The following is a 17,074-nucleotide window of genomic DNA, read 5'->3' as shown; positions in this document are numbered from 1 at the left end:
TAATTACCAAAATTGCTGAGCGACCAGCCCTGATTGGTGTGGCTCACTTGTTTCGGCAACGTCCTGGAAAGTGAGAGCTTGCTGGTTCAGGGTCAGGGCACAAGCCCTCTATCTGGGTGCGTGCAAAGGAGAGGCAATTGATTGTTTCTCTCTCACATCGGTGTAACTCTTTTTCTCTTTCTCCCTCCCTTCCCCTCTCTAAAAATAGATAAAATCTTTTTAAAAATTGCTGAGAAACTAGATCTTAATTATTTTAACAACTAAACACAAATAAGTATGTGATATGTAAAGGTATTAACGCTATAATGGCAGTCATATTACGATCTATAAATGTGTTAAATTGACATATTGTACACTTTAAATTTGTACATTGTAGGCCAAATAGATTTCTATTTACAAAAAAATTCACTAAAATCCATTCGCTAAAGTCAGCTTTGTTTTCTTGATACCAAAGTCAAACTTCACCCAAATCTTTCCTAAGAATGGAGTACCTCGTTCTCCAGACAGGAGACACTTTCATACCTTATTCCAAGATTCGAAAACCTGTAGAGGGTCCAAGGTGTTCTCCTCAGGCCATGTGTCAGTCACACCTGGTATAAGCGCCCAGTCCAGTGACCTGCCGGCTGTTTCTGTACTGAGTGGCAGGAACAGCAAATGTGAGGCTCTGGAAGAAGCTTTTTCTTGGTTTCCTGGTCATTACGAACACTTACGCTTATATTATTTTCTAAAGTTGCTGTCTTCCCCAATTTAGTTAAATAATAACTGTAAGTTTAAATTGGCTAATGCCTCAAAAAGTTTTGTAGACTTTTCCATTCATTTTTGTTTTTAAAAGATTAAATATTAGAGTTTTTCAATTAACTAACGTTTTGCAGAAATCACTCATTTTAGAATAAAGTCCAAGTCTTTAACGCCTAGATTTTGAATGCAATTGACAAGATAAAGTTTCCGTGTTTTCTCACGGACAGATTTTCCCTGAATCTTTTACTGGGGGTGAGGGGGTGAGGGGGTGAGGGGGTGAGAGGGTGAGGGAGTGAGAGGGTGAGAGGGTGGGGGTAGTGGTTAACATTTTAGACCTCTAACTTTAGGTTACAATAAAGCTTCAGGCCCAAGACTCTCAATTGTCTGTGATTTTACTGGGCGTTTCAAGTATTTCCTATTTTAAATCAGGACAGGAAAATATAAGAAAATCCCACTAACTTGGGTTAAATCTTCATGACTTACAGAGAGATTATAATCACTTAGGGTTTTTCCATGTTTATCAGCTTTAAGCCCAGAATTCTTCTCCACAATGAAAAGATACCTCTCTCCCTCCACCTGCTTACGTCTCCACGACCCCCAGCTCCCTGGAAGGAGAGGTGGATGCCACGGGCCACGGGTTGGGAAGCATGGGCCTGGCAGGTCGTTGTCCCCACATGGGTCGCCACTTGTGACACTGCTTCGGTCCTGCTTCTCTTCACCTCACAGGCTTGCCAGTGACTTGAGCACGAGTGGGCCTCCTTCAGGGGGAGCTCTAGGAGGAATTAAAAACAGCCTTATTAATATATGAGCTTCACCGACTTCTGAGCCCCACTGTGGAAAGTGCTTGCTAGAGCTGGGAAAGCCTCACCTGCAGGCAGGCAGAAACGCCTCCTCAGGGTGGGTTCCCCTAACTGGACAGCTGATCTGAGAGATACAAAGAAACTCTTTTCTTAAATATCATTACAGACATCGGGTGCATAGGTTCAAGGTGGCGACTAACTTGGACCTTATGGTTTAACATTAGTCACGTACAAATGCATATGCACCTGATATGTAACATATTTAAGAAAAGAGTTTCTTTCTGTCTGTCAGATCAGCCAGGACCTCCGCAGTTAATGGTTTTGAGCAGAAGTGGCTTCTAAGAAAAACATCTGTGGCAGCGCACAGGCCTCTGCCAGCATGGGACTTCTGCCCACGAGGGGAGGGTGCCATGGCCGCAGAAACCCATGAGACTGATTTCTCCCAGTTGGGTTTATGCTTCCAAGTCATAGATTCCAGACATCCTGCAGATGCTGAAGCCAAGACTGCTCTGCAGTGGAGACAACCGCAGGAAATGCCAGACTCCGCCACCCATCCCTGAACGAGGCCCCTCTGACGGACTGAAAAGAACCTGGGGTGAAAATAATTTCTTTAGAGCTCAACCTTCAAGAGAAGAGATATTTATTTTTTAAGACTTTAATTCCTCCTTGAGAATTTAATAATGTGAGGCATTTCATATAGTTCAAATCAGGGCATTTTAATATTGCTGGCATTTATTATTTGGGGTAGTTTTATACCTTCATTTGAGTTCATTGTGTTTTCTCCAACGATCTCTGCAGAATGTCCTACCTGGGCAAAGGTATGATGGAAAACAGATTGGGGAGTGGATTTCCAGGCCACGGTGTTTGTGGAGCCTCAAGTGAATTTGCTCAGTGTTCTATTGAGACCCATTTCAGAGCCTTCAGGGCTCTCTGGCTGAGCTTGGGAGAATTCAGAGCAATGGCGACGGGGCAGGGGGTGGCCTCACAGGTTGCTCCCATGCACTCAGCGTCCTTCCCCGGGAAGAACGGCTGTAGTTTGTGCAGCGCGGAGCCTGTGTGTCTTAGGAAATGGAAATACTGGGGAGGCGGGGGAAAGACCTCTTCCCTGCCCTTCATGTACCAATCACCCTAATTCCACACAGATGAGTATCTGCCCTCTCAAAGCTTTGGGGAACCAAGCTTTCATTCTCCTTCTCAGATGCCCATCTCTCTCCCAGGATGGTGAAGTGCCTTGCTCTGGTTGGTGAGGTGGGCAAATGGTCATTATGCAGGCACAACCTCCTCCCTCTGGTTCTTTTTGGGAAAAACTTGCCTGTCTCCAAGCAGCAGGCAGTCTTCCTTCTGGTCTGGCGCTTTTCCTGTAGTAAATTCACTGGAGTCTTCTCTGTCTCTGTCGCAAGTTGGGCATGGCAGGCCCGCCGTTGCCTGGAGACTGGATTCTGTCTGGTGGGGTAAGAGTAAAGGGAAACTTCGCCGGGACTTGGCTTCCAGTCACTGGCTCCAGTCCACCTTGGAAAGTACTGGTGCTGATATTATCCCTGTCAGTGTTTATTGGGCTTCTGTGACTACGTTTCATCTGGGTTCCAAACTTTGGAGGGAAGAGGGGTAGGATTAATTTGTACTCTGTCTTCCTGTACATGTCAAGAAACATGACAATTAGGGTCCCACCTCCACTGCTTCTGTCATAGGAGAGACTGACTTCCTTCCTCAGCTCCAGTAAAAAATCCTGGAGAAACCACCTCATACGCTTTAGGATGGCTATTCAAAACAACAACAAAAAGGGAAAATAACAAGCATTTGGTGAGATGTGAAGAAAGTGGAACCCTTGTACTTGACTGGCGAGAATGTGAAATGGTGCAGGCACTATGGAAAATACTGTGGTGGCTCCTCAAAAAAGTTAAAAATAGAAGAATCCTGTAATACAGAAATTCCAGAGGTCTGACCAGAAAGTATCCAGCCATGTAATGTGAAAACCAGAGACATTTATTGAAGAAGGTGTAAGATACCAGCAGCATAGTGCATAGGACAATGCTGTCTCAGTCCCCTTCAAAGTAGGCACCATGGGACCTCACACAGTTCTCCTAATCACCATCAGCTGCCCCATAGTATTTTCCTGAATCTCATTAATGGTATGAAATCTCTTCCCTTTCAAAGGTGATTTTAGTTTTGGGAAAAGCCAGTAGTGTTTGGAATCCCCAGATCAGCTTCTAGTTCTCGAACTGTCAGTCTGTGTTGACTGCAGCCTGTACACGTTCAAAATTCTCAGGTGTTCTGCTTGTTGAGGGCCTTCTAGAACATGGATCACTTTCAACAGGTTCTCGACCATCTTTGAGGCACTTGTGCCACACTTGTATTTGCAATGTACTTATTGCAACATCCCTGAAAGCCTTCTGAACCATCCAAATATTTCCTACAGAGGGGTGTTCATGCTTCATGCAAAATCTGATGCAGACAGGTTCGTTGCTTTACTCACTCAGTCATTTTGAATACAACAGCCACACAGTACACGTGCTCACTCAATGGCTTGTAACTGCCCCCACTGACTAGTACGGTGAAGTCGTCATTGTTTACACATAAGCATTCCTGTCCACGCTCCCTGGCTGCCAGGTTCAATCAATGTCACACAAACTGTTCTCATTATGTTAACAATGACTGGACTATATCAGGACAGATTTTGTATACTCAAAAGAATTTAAAGCAATGCCTCAAAGAGTATTTATACCCCCCTGTTCATAGCATCATTATTCACAATAGCCAAAATGTAGAAGCAACCCAAGTGTCTGTTGCCTGAGAAGTGGATAAACACAATGTGTTCTATCCACGCAATGGAATACCATCCAGCCTTAAAATGGGAGGAAGTGCTGACATGTGCTACAACAGTCATGAAACTTGACGGCGTTATGTGGAATGAAATAGCCAGTCACAAGAAGACAAACACTGTACCATTATACTCATGCGGAGAACCTGCAGTAGTCATCTCCACAGAGACAGAGAATGATATGGTGTTGGCAGGGTTGGCTGGGGGGGGATGGAGAGCTGCTGTGTAATGGGGGCAGAGTCTGGGTTTTGTGAAATGAGAAGCGTTCTGAAGATTGGTTGCATACAAATGTGAATGTGCCGAACACTACTAAACTGTACACTTAAAAATGGTTAAAATCATACAGTTTTATGTGCATCCCAGCACAGTTTTTTAAACTCCTGGGGGAAGATTTTTGATGAACACCTTTGGACTAGGGGATGACTCTAAAGCAATTACCTGTGGATGGAGGCAGGACACCTGAGCCCCCACTCGCGTGGAAGGGGGAGCACTGTCCACCTGCGGCTGCTGGCCGCCTTGTATCTTTCAATGTGGGGACATTGGAAAACTGGAATGCTGTGCCTGAAAAATATCTGTGACACAGAAACTTGAAATGGAACTGCGAGTCACTGAAATTGTTGCAGAAGAAACAATTCTGTAGTTTTTTTAATAGTCCAAAGGAAAGGACGAGATATTTCTTCTGAGTTGTTCAAGCTCGGAAGAATAAAACTAATAAATCAGAACTTCCAGGTGAGACCAAACAACAGGAAGTGCAGGAAAAACAAGTTTTTTTCCCCCTGAATCTCCAGGATGATAAAGTATTCTTGCATAATAAATATTTCCCAATAGTTTATGGTCTCCTGAGTCCCGCCATTTAAGGTCACATGCAATTTGCAGCAATAAGGATTCAGTGATTTTAGAATAAAAACATGTTTGTTTTGCAGTATCATCTAGCACTATGGTACAGGATAAAATGTTAATCGTTGACCTGCTGTTAAAACTTGGATTTCTGCTGTGCTGGTAGCTCATTCTAAATAGTCTGCCTGCACGGGTCGTGAACTGGAATGTCTGGGAGACAACGTACGTCAGCTAAGGATCTGAACATCGGCAGGAGTTAAGGTGAGGTCACCTGGCCGAGCTGCATAAGGGAGGGGGCAGCTGAGGGGAGTAGAGTTTGCCTTTCCAGATCTTTGTCTTTCTTTTGCCTAGAGTATCCCTTATTGGGTTGCACTAGTCCCGCCTCACCTCACTATCGGGGGTCCAGTAGACGCTGCCAATCCCATTGCCCTGTGTCCCTGAAAGCAGGAAGAGGTGAGACCCAAAGGCCCTGGAGTCCTTCCCTGATGATGTTTGAACTAGAAACAAGGAAAGAGGGTTTCTCCTTCTCTCTGGCAAAGATGGGACAGCCCCTGGCCATGGTTTCAGGCCTCAGGAGAAAGCCTGGCTGAGAGAATGACAGGATGCAGTGACAGGAGACAGAGACATACACGAGTGCACACCTCACAGCATGCAGGGATTCTGTCCAGGCTGTCCCGGAAGTGGAGCCTTACCCCGTCTGCCTGTCCTGATGTTTGGCTCCAGGTGTCATGAATGGATTCCCTTCCCCTCTGTGTGAGCTGATTGGAGCCGAATGTCTGACCCTTGCAACTGAAAAAGTCCGGGGAGGTGTGTAAGTGCTCCCAGCACCTAAGGTGACGGGCTACCCTCTGAAGATGGACTGGTGCCAGCACCAGGCTGCTGCCTTCCCTTCAGGAGAAAACAGGCGTAGCAGGGAAAGGTATCTGGAACACGGGAGCAAAGGAGAGCGATCTGGTTTCTGCTCTTACCATTATTGTTCTGTGTGATCTTGGATGAGTTACTTTCTAATTGTCTGTAAAATGATGGGCTAGATCACAGGTGGCAGACACAAGGCCCGCAGGCCGAATCCAGCCCTCCAGCATGTTTTATCCTGCCGGGCAAGGCACCCTGTTTCTACCCAGAGGCCGTGCTGAGCTCCTCGCCCCTAGTTAAGGAACAGTTCCATTTATACAATCCTAAAATGACATTCTGCCCTTTGAAGGCAACGCTGAGGTTGATGTGGCCCCTGGTGAAAATGAGTTTGACACCCCTGGGCTAGATCACACGATCCAAAGGGCACCTGCAGCCCTCTGCTCTTTCAGACACCTGAGTGCCAATTTGATTTATGCTACTGAGTCTTCTCGTGATTTTGCCCCCAATTCTGCCTTCAGTTCTTTGCTCGAGTCGTGCTCACTTCTTAAACATGGTTTAACCTGGGGACCCTCCTGAGCTGGCACTGACAGGAACAACAGTGTACCCTATATCTCCCCAGTTATACTGAGCACTCACATATTGAGGAAAGAAAATATCTACTTATTGGCAGGATAGGCATAAAGAAAGCAAAAGAAAGAATTTCAAATTGTCCATGTGTATTTTTTAAAAGATTGCATGCTGTCGCTAGCTGATGTTTTATCACAGGATGACAGTGGCCAAACGTAGAAGGGATGTGTGCCCAGGAGCAGAGTTCTGCTGTTTGAAGAATGGTTTGAGTTGCTATTATGGAAGACGCTAGGAAAAATGTCCCATGTATTCCCCCAGCCTAACCACGTAAGATCCTTTTAACAGCCTGGGAACTCTTAACAGAACAATGACTATGGTTCTGAAACAGAATACATGAGGGTCTCTGTGCTTCCCTCAGGGAATAGCTTCTCTGTGTGGTGAGGAAGGAGCATAACGTGGTCTCTTTCGAAAAGGCTAAGTCTCTGAAAAACATGCTTGCTTCGTGCCTTTGAAATTTGTGTGCATATGTGTGAGCACCATTCTCCATAAAAAGTTAAAGAAGATAGTGGTTGGTTGACTCCGTGAAATTTTAGCTCTTGGGTGGGGAGAAGTAACAACAGGATCAAAAAATTTCTTGGAATAATTATGCTTTCAGAGGCTTGGCTAAACTTCTCAGCAAAATCTGCTGAAAACAGGTTCACCGCCTGTTAGGGAGTGAGCTTGACCAGAACGCTGGACCCTAGGACTGTCTGGACTATTGGAAAGTCTCACTCTCAGGCAGATGGTGAGTTCCGTGTTTGTTCTGACATTGGGTTTAAGAGAGAACAAAGAAGCCCATTCTCCAGCTTCTGTTTTCCGGTGATAAAAAGAATCAGAGTAGAGTTCTCCAGGAGAAGAGGCATCCCCAGTCTTGGTGGGCCCTAAAGAGCTGGGTCTCACAATGTCTTCTGAACAAGCAAGACACGAACCTGAGCAGTTCCGGCTCTCACATGGGCTCAGCTGCCCCACCTTCTGTTACTGTATCAAACGGGGTCTTCTCATTCACAACCGTTACACCAGAAACAGAACATCGGATCTTCTCACTGGTTTGTCTTCCTAAGTCCAAGTAGAGGAAGAGGAATAAGCTGAATAATTATTGGCCTGATTAATTTATCTGCTTAGTTATAACAAGGAAAGTGTGTGTGTGTGTGTGTGTGTGTGTGTGTGTGTGTGTGTGTGTGCATGCTTGTCTACAGGTATGCAAAAATGTGCATATGACCTTTTATTTCTGGCTTCTTTACATTCTAAATAAAAGTTTGCTTACTATCTGTTATGTACAGTAACAGCACAAAGTGCATGGGAGTGTATATGGTATGCTGCCTTTTGTATAAAAGGGAGGGAGGAGAAAATATGTATTTGTATTTCTTGTATTTGCTAAGAGAACTAGGGAAACATACGAAAGCAGCTGACCGACATGGCCACTAGAGGAGGTGGCAGGGGACCTCGGTGAGCAGAGGACAAGGACATTTTCTCTGCACATCTCTTAGGTGTTTGATTTTTGAACCATGTGAATGTCATCACCAATCCAAAAAACATATTTAGTACCTAAACTGGAACTGGCCTTGAGAGCTGAACACTCTCTGTCTACATTCTGAATTTCTGTAATGTCTGAACATTTGAAAGTGGTCCTGTGTTACATCTGTCTCAGGGAAACTTTAAAAGGAGAAAACCGTTATGGGACAACAAATGCTATAAATGTTTCCACTGTGGAACCAGGCCTAGGAAGACAAAGGCGCAGTATCAGATGTTTGTTTCTCCAGGAAAAACAGTCTACAAATATGTTGAGTTCAAAAAGTAGGGCTGAAAAGAGAATCTCCCAACCACCGAGTTTTCTTATAAACAGGTCTCAAAATTTAGACTGCAAGCCGGTTAGAAAGCTCCTCCCCCGAGGCACACTCCCAAAGATGGTTAAAATGTCCCTAAGGCACTCAGCAGTGGCCAAAAGACCGAAGACCAGGATAACAGCAGCAGCTAACTCGGTGATGAACAGATGGGAAAGGGCGTCTAGAAGCGGCTTGGAATGAAACGGCACCATAGACCTGCAAAGAAAAACAGAAAATCTTAGCCGAGGCTGCTTAGGTTGCCAGGGGCCAACTTGGGCCGGCAGGGGAGCCACAGGGGTAAAAGTCACCCGAACGCTCTCGGAAGCCCTTGCCTGCTCTTTGGAGAGTGTTTTACTGAGGGTGGGGCAGCACCTCAGGGGGCAGGGTGAGGCCTGCGCGTCCTGGCTTGTGCAACTGCTTCCTCTGCTCACACTCTGCACTTTCGAGATCTTATCTACTGCTCAGGTTCAGCTGTGTTTCTCAGGGCTTTCTCTCTTCTTCAATAATTTAATATACTTTATGGACATCTTCATGCTGTTCTAAAAATCAGGGAAATGTGTGTAAGATGGTTGGTCTCTGGACTAGAAATGCAGTGGTCGGGTTTCAAACCAAACCTCCTCGGGTTTGATTGGCCAGGTTCTTGGTGACCTTACACAAGTCCTTGATCTGGTTTTTGTTTCTATTTTTTCTCTCTGAAGTGGGAAGAGAGGTCAGCAGCAGGGCGCAGGAGATGATAACACCTGTGGAGCCACAGACCGAAGAACTGGCCCAGCCCGGTGGCATCACATTCCCTCCCTGGGCCCCCTTCCTCATCAGAAAATGGAGGAGTTTCCCCAAATCCTGAGATCTGCAATTCGAATTTGATAACTAACACCCCAAAACATAAGTAAGCCATGCTGAAATACATCATATTTGGACATATGCAATAATTCCATGTTGTTGGAAAGAAAGTAAGTGCCTTTCACTTGATTTTTCATAGGCACACTCATGGTCGTTGCCTTCCCTCTGTCACCTTCGAGTGTAGCATGCGTTCCGAGTTTCTGACACCCGAGTTCTGCATCATCAGTATACCTGGTTAGGGTTCATTAAGCATCTCTATTTTCCCAGGAAAGTTTGTTTTACATCTAGAGGTCTGAGACTCACGGGGCCAACCTAAGCACCAAGTCTACGTTACCTAAGAGGTTTTTTGGCAATCCAGGTTACAGGGATGCTAGGGTAGATGGCATGGGTGTAAAGATGATGATTCTTCCAGCACTCCCCAGTCCTGCGTGCCTCCACCCGTGCATTCAGCTGGGAATGGCTTTGGGCTGATTTGCAGGGGAATGTGATCCCCCCCCTCACCGCCCCAGGACAATGCTGAGGGAAGATGCCTTGCAGAATGTGTGGGTAGATGATTCTAGGTGGCATTTCGAGATTCCTTCCAGCTTCCTCGAGTTTGAGAAGCAAATGTGTACTACTCCCTCGCCCTTCCCCTCTGACCACCTCTCCTTTCCCATTAAAACACACCTTCAACAAGGTGCAACTCGCCTGCTTGAATCTGGGTAGCTGTGCAAAGTCAGAGGAGTGCTAATGGATCCGGTGCCAGCTGGCTAGGAGCGCGTGATTCCGCAATCTCCCACTTGCAGCCTCACTCGTCAGTGAAAGCTCTGACCTAGAATTCTAATCAGGAGGTGACATGTTAGTACTGGAGACTGCAACCAGCCGTTCAGCCTCAGCAGGAGGATGGGCCTCGGCAGGCACCAGCTCTCAGAAGTTACAAAGTGGCCACCCTGGATCTCCGAGGTTTCTTGGTGGTTTATGCCTATCCTCACCCCACTCTTAAACAAACAACTTTTACAAAGATTAAGTTGACAATGTTCATCACAGAAAACTCCACAGAAACAACAGACACCCACAATTTCTTTCTCCCAGCAACTGTCCTTTGTCTCCTCCTTCCCATCCTGCAGTCCCTCCTGAAATAGCAAGCACATACCCTGCCTGAGGCTGAGGAGTCCTCTCAGCTCTCAGAGAAGGTGCATTTTGGGGTGGAAGATGAGTAAGTACACCAGTATTTCAGAGGCTGGAAAATTATGAGAGAAATGGTCTGGGAAATGCGGCGAGGAACTGGAGAGTGAGCTGGGGGCTGCTTTTAATAAGGTGTCAGGTAAGACGCCAGGAGGTGGTGTCTATGCTGCAGCTGGAGGGGTGGGCAGAGCCAGCTTCGGGGAGGCTGGAGGGAGAGAATGCTGGGCCAGGAAGGAGCTTGACAGGGTCCTTGGACCGAAGGGGCAGTTTGGAGGTTGGACAAGTCAAGGGCTGGACCAAGAGGTACTAAGAACCAGGTCAGGCAGGGTCTCGAGGGCCCACTAGTCATTGTTCTGAATGTAACGGTGTAGCAGGAAACCTGCCTAGACAAGCCGGGACAAGTCAGAAGGACACGGTCCCTTTGCTGAGCCACTAAGATAAGGAAGGGTGAGCAACTAGGTAACTAGGAAGTAAGAACAAAAGAACATTGTATGATCCTATCAGCAGCCTTGCTTTTTTGCTTTTGTAAACCTGCTTCTGCCACGTAGGCTTAGTAAAATCGCTTCCGCATGCCACACCATATAAACAAGCCCCTGCCCAAGCTCGGGGCCCAGAATTTGGGGACTGCCTCCTCTGGGTCCACCCGCATAAATAAAGTTCCACTCCATACACCCGAAAGCGGCTGAGTAGTTTTCTGTAGCAACAGGAAGCCATTAGAGGGTTTCGAGCAGGGTGGTTACAGACCTACCATACTCCATGGATGCTTTTAAGGGGCGACTTGCTGCTGTGTGCAGAATGGATTCCAGGGGGGCAAAGTGAATGCAAGGAGACCAGGTCCAAGAATTTAGAAGAGACAACAGAAGTTTGGACTAGGTGGCTGGGGAATGAGGAAAGTAGGTGGACTGCAGAAAAGTTTCGAGACAGAGCAGATGCGCAAAGAGACTGAATATGACAATGAGGGAAGATGAAACCTCTGAAACCTTGCAGACTGGGGTGAGGATAGTTCATGAATAACAGGAAGCAGTTTTCTATCTCTAGAGGCAAAAACTTCAGTTTTACGAGAACTCTTTTTGTTTCAGAGAATTATCACTCTGGGTCCAGTATTTGTAAATTCATTCTTTCACTTGACAAATCATTACTGTGTGCTTCCCTGGGGCTAAGCTCTGTTCTGGTTACACAGCAAACCAAACAGAAGGAAGCCCTGTCCCGAGAGAGATGGTGTCCTACCACGCAGACGATACACATAGTAAATGGCCTGACTGAACAGCATGTCAGGCAGTGGTTCTTGCTTTGGACCAGAGGGAGAAATGTTAGAGAGTAGGAGGAATCGAGAGCACTAGGAGTGTGGGGAGATTTTGATAGCAAATAGCGAAATCAGGGCAGAACTCACGGAGCAGATAATGTTTATCAAGCGTAAAAGATTATATATTGTAATAATATGTAAAAATGTAAAAGGATATAGACATGTCAAACACCAGAAGCCCCAGGAAGGCAGGGCCTGCATTATTCATGGCAGGTGGTAGGAATACAGTGCAGCTGACACTCAAAAAACACGAGGGTTAAAGGCACCATCTCCCTTGCAGTCAAAAATCTGCATGTGACTTTGACGCCCCAAAGCTGAATGAATAAGCTACTGTTGACCGAAGCCTTACTGATGCCATAAACAGTCAGAGAGACATATAGTTTGTATACTATACATTATATACTGTAGTCTTACAGTAAAGTAAGCTAGAGAAGACAAAATCAGAATGAAAATACATTTATAGTACTATGCTGAATTTATTGATACTGTGAGTTTATATTGTCTGTTTTAGGCTACATGGTTCATCTGAAAGTTTTTTCAAACTGTTGAGAGAAAAAAATCCATGAATAAGTGGGCTGGCACAATTCAACCCATGTTGTTCAAGGGTCAACTGTGTTTGTTGAATGAATGAATGAACGGGCCTGCATGCATCTGTTAGTGTCCATTTGTTAGGGGTTTGGGAAGTTTGGGACTATAAGTTGTCTATGTTTGAGTACCAAGGTGGGGTTTTCTTGGTGGGGAAATAATCATTGTTTGGGGGGACTGTGGGTAGTTAGAAATGGTTATCTGTTGCTCTGATGGTGAGCAGCTTTTCCCCCCATACTAACCATATTCCTATGCCATTAAAAAGTTCTAATATTGGCGTTGCAGTTCAGCACACACACAGATGAGCTCGTCTTCCCCAGGTTTCCTTGCCACAGCCCACCAGCCACATTGCCCACTTTCCTTTCCTTCCGGTTCATTTCTGTGATTACAGAAAGGGCTTTCATGCAAGGCAGCTTTGAATCTGAATTCTTGTTGTTTTTTTTATTAATCTTTGACACCTTTCTATACGACACATAAGCCAAAAAAATAAATCAAAGCACAATGACCATTTATTTCTCAGGCAGTGTGTGTGGTACTTTGGAGCTGGGACTCGGTTTGGGGGCAGAAGTAGGGCTTCCTGAGAGCTGCGCTGGCTCCACTGCCTTGCCCCCTGGCTTTGCTCTGTCTCCTTCCTCTCTTAGTATTTGCTCTGGCCCCTGTAACGAAAAGGAAGGAATAGAACCACCACTAGGATACTAACACTATAAAAGTTATTCTAAAACTTAGATTTAGTGATTCCCATACTGGGGACCGTAGACTTTGGCCGAGTGATTCTGGAGCAAGTGGGACAAGCCACTAAGCCAGTGCTTTGTGGCCCATCTCACGCTTCCACAGAGAACCCTGGAGCAAGGAGGCCCAGGTAAAGAGGGCCGGTCCCAAAATGTACATGTATATGACCATGGATGGATAGTGTGTCCATGGATGGATAGTGTGTCTTGAAGAAACGGTGCCAGGAGTTTTGTTCCCTCCTTACAAAAAAGAGCAGTAAAATAAGTACGTTTTCCGGTTTAAAATATGCTGATACTCTTTCCATATCGGAATCTTTTTAGGATCTTAAGAGATAATAGCCGTGTGCAGTCCCCCAGGCGACTCTGCCCACTGGTCCACAGAGAGCACGTCTCTTAAAACGACTCCTTTAGAGACTTTACTTGGAATGTTCTTTATACTGAGCATTTAAAGATGAAGCAAGAGAGGGTAGGTAGGGATGAATAGGCAGACCACACAAGAATTTTAGGGGAGTAGGCTATTCTGCACAATACCATAACGGCGTACACATGTCATTGCTACATGTGTCCAAACCTACGGAAGACACAACACCAAGGAGACTCTAATATCAGCTGTGGACTTTGGGTGATGACGTGTCGTCAGTCAGTGTCGGGTCACCGATTATAACAAATGCACTGCTCAGGGGGGTGGGGAAGGAATATTGATAATCGAGGAAAATCCCTGTAACTTCCTCAAAATTTTGCTGTGAACCTAAAACTGCTCTAAAAATAAAGTCTATTTAAAAGAAAGTTAAAAAAACTAAAGTAAAATGGATGAACTTTGAAGACACTGTGCTAAGTGATGTAAGCCAGTCACAAAAGACAAATACTCTGTGACTCCACTTACAGAAGGTACTAAGAGTGGTCAGTTCCAGAGGCAGAAGGTAGGACTGTGGTTGCCAGGGGCTGGGGGAGGGAGCGATAGGGGCGTTTAATGGGCGCAGAGTTCCAGCCTGGGAAGATGAGTGGTTTCTGGGGATGAATGGTGGCGATGGTCCCACAACAGTGTGAATGCTCTCTCACTGAACAATACATTTGAAATGGCTCAAATGATAAATTTTGTGTTTTGTATAGGTTACCACAATTTAAAAAATAAAGTAAGGTAGGGTGCTGAAAAAAAAAACTGCTGTAAAGTAGTAAGTGAGAAGGACAAATCGCTTTGCTGTCTGTTGGGGTCAGTATGAAGAATGCAACAGGATTTGGGCTCGTGTTGGCTGCATAAACTCTGATGACTTCCTTGCCCCATTCCTCATTTTCTCTGGGAATAATGAACAGTAAGGAGAAAGGACCTTTAGCTACAAAAAGGGCAGCAGAAATGATCACCCCTCATTCAAAACCGAATTCTTCCCTGCTCAGAGCTGCCCTCTCTTCTCACTCCCTCACAGCACAGACCATCGGACTGGAAATGGCGGCAGAGCCCTGTACTTTCCTACCTGGTAAGGCCTTGATAAGAGGCACTTGTGAAAATTGACAAAATATATATTTCATAAAGAAGCTTTTCTTTCAACTGCTAAATGAGGATTTACTAAAAAGGGAAGGCCCTTCTGAAATGCAGGGGTTCCCAGGGCTGTCTTTATACATCTGCACTGCAAAATAAACAAGGGTGCCGGAACATTCTGAGATTAAATTACATTTCCCTCAGTGTTTCCCCTTTTTCCTGTTTCCTTACTCAAGCAGGTAGCTGAGTCCTCCTTGTTGAATGAAGAGCAGGATGCTATAAAACAGTCCTTGGAGAGCTGGTGGCCCATGTGCTGAGTCAGGAAGGCAGAAAAGCTAGGTGTGGTCGCTCACGATGTTCATCTGTACAGTGCCTTCTGAAATTTTAATTTGTAGACTTCAAAAAATTGGGACGCTTTGCACAAAAATCCAGGTTCCTGGTTTTTTCTTTAAAAAACAAAACCAAAAACTTAAGATGACTCAAGCAACCTTGTTTGCCCACATGGCTACACCAGCTGGATCTGAGCTACCGCTGCTGCATTTAGAATGGCATATTAATTGGGATAACATGAGCCACTGGAACAAACAGCTCCTCAGATTTCAGTGGCATAACACAAAGGAAGTTGATTTCTCTGTCATGAATAACAAGTCCAGAGCAGGTGATTCACAGACCAGGGCTCCTTCTCCCCGTGACCACACTATGCCCTGGGGGGCTTTGGGACTTGGATTTCAGCCTGTGGAATGGGAAAAAGCATGAGCAGAAACACATGGTTGCTTGACTTCTTTGGTCTGAAGTGACATTCTCTGCTTCATTCCATTGGTGGAAACCAGTCACGTGACCCACCTAAATGCAAGGGGAGCTAGGAAATGGAAAGTCTGGCTGACAGTCACTCTCTGGTGACTCTGTTCCATTGGGTGAGGAAGCACCAGCATGTGGGCATGCACATTCCAATTCGTCAGTCTCAGCACCATCTTTTTACCCGAGTGGTCCCCAGAGCTTTGAGGTCTGTGGTCCTGGCTTAAGGACAGAGTGTGAGGAAGAAACATAGAAAGTGATGAATTTTTCCTAGGATGAAAAAGATATTTCCTTGGGCTGGGAGGAAGAGAGAGAGACAGGTCAGGGAGGCCCTAGGAAGGAGGTCTGTGTGCTTTATTTCCTTGTAATATCATCTAGGAAACTGAGATACCACGGGAGGAATGATTGCATGGCATGTTTTGGCAGATAGGACGATAGCCACCCCCACTCCACCCAAATATCCTGTGTCCCTTGTAGAACACAGAAATAGTAAAGAGCTGCTCAACTGAAGTAGTCATATAAACCTGGACAGCAGAAACAACTCAGCCAAATTTTCTGGGGACAGACGACCAAATGACTGTGTGATTCCCTCTCCCCCCACATGGTGGTACTGTGTGCCCTGGGGTTAGGAACTCCAGGAAGGAGGGAGGCTAACTCCTCAATCCCACAGTAGATTAGAGGCTAGTGGTCTGTTATAGGAAAATGAAGCAACCAGACACCGAGGGATTCTGGAGTACGAGGTTTTAACGTGCACGGGCCCAGAGGAGTCATTTCCAAATTCTGAGCCCCGAACAAAGGATTCTTGGGGTTTATATAGTCTACGGGGTCTTCCTGTCCACGTGACAAAAGCGGGATACAGAAGCAGAATGTGACAATTGTTCTATCAGCAGGGGTGCTAGTCCCAGACCTACTGACTATCTGGCTATCAGCATTTCCAGCAGGGGTGCTAGGTGAGTCAAAGTCTCCTGGGACCTCTCCCTTCATTTCCAGTCCTCACTATCCGGCCACCCGCCCTCCCAGACAGCCCCATCATTCTCTCTAGGGCGCCTGGGGCCTGGGCAAATAAAGGTTAAACAGAGGTTTTTCAAAGTTTCCCATATCAGTCTACAGCCAAGTCATTATGTAAAATTGCCCACCGGGACAATTCTTGCCTGTGAGTTTATGGAATGAAGTTCATACCCTTGTTAAAGTGAGAACCACAGGTCCAAAATGGTGTCACTTGTGCTAAAGGTCCATAATAACAAACCTAGCTTTAATACCTGATCTAACTGCAATTTCAACCTCTCCAAAATGTAATCTTAATCAATCAGTCTGGTTTTTCTGGTCAAGCACCAGTAATCTGTCACATAGGCCCTCTCCATCCCCCAGAGAAAGAAGGGGCAACAGGTAGGACAAAAACACTTGCTATTCCCTTTCCCACAACAGAACACACTGGGTCTAAAAATTCTTCTTTTTCTTTTGTTAATAGTTCGTTTCCCTCATTCATCTTCCTATTAAAACCTTCCATTTTGTACAACACCTTCCAGTGCCCTTCTAGTTGCTAGATGGGATGCTGCCCAAATTCACGAATTGCTTAACAAAGTCAGTTAGATCTTCAGATTTACTCAGTTCAATTTTGTTTAATACCCTCCATTAAATTTTGCAATTTGCAAAATGAAGGTGCTGAGGAAGGCAGTGCCCTTGTTCATTTCAGCTTTTAAGAAACTTTGCC

This window comes from Artibeus jamaicensis, unplaced genomic scaffold (assembly GCF_021234435.1).
Source record: "Artibeus jamaicensis isolate MK-2021 breed Jamaican fruit bat unplaced genomic scaffold, CSHL_Jam_final scaffold_1964, whole genome shotgun sequence".
Classification (NCBI taxonomy): domain Eukaryota; kingdom Metazoa; phylum Chordata; class Mammalia; order Chiroptera; family Phyllostomidae; genus Artibeus; species Artibeus jamaicensis.
This window is presented reverse-complemented; position numbering follows the sequence as displayed.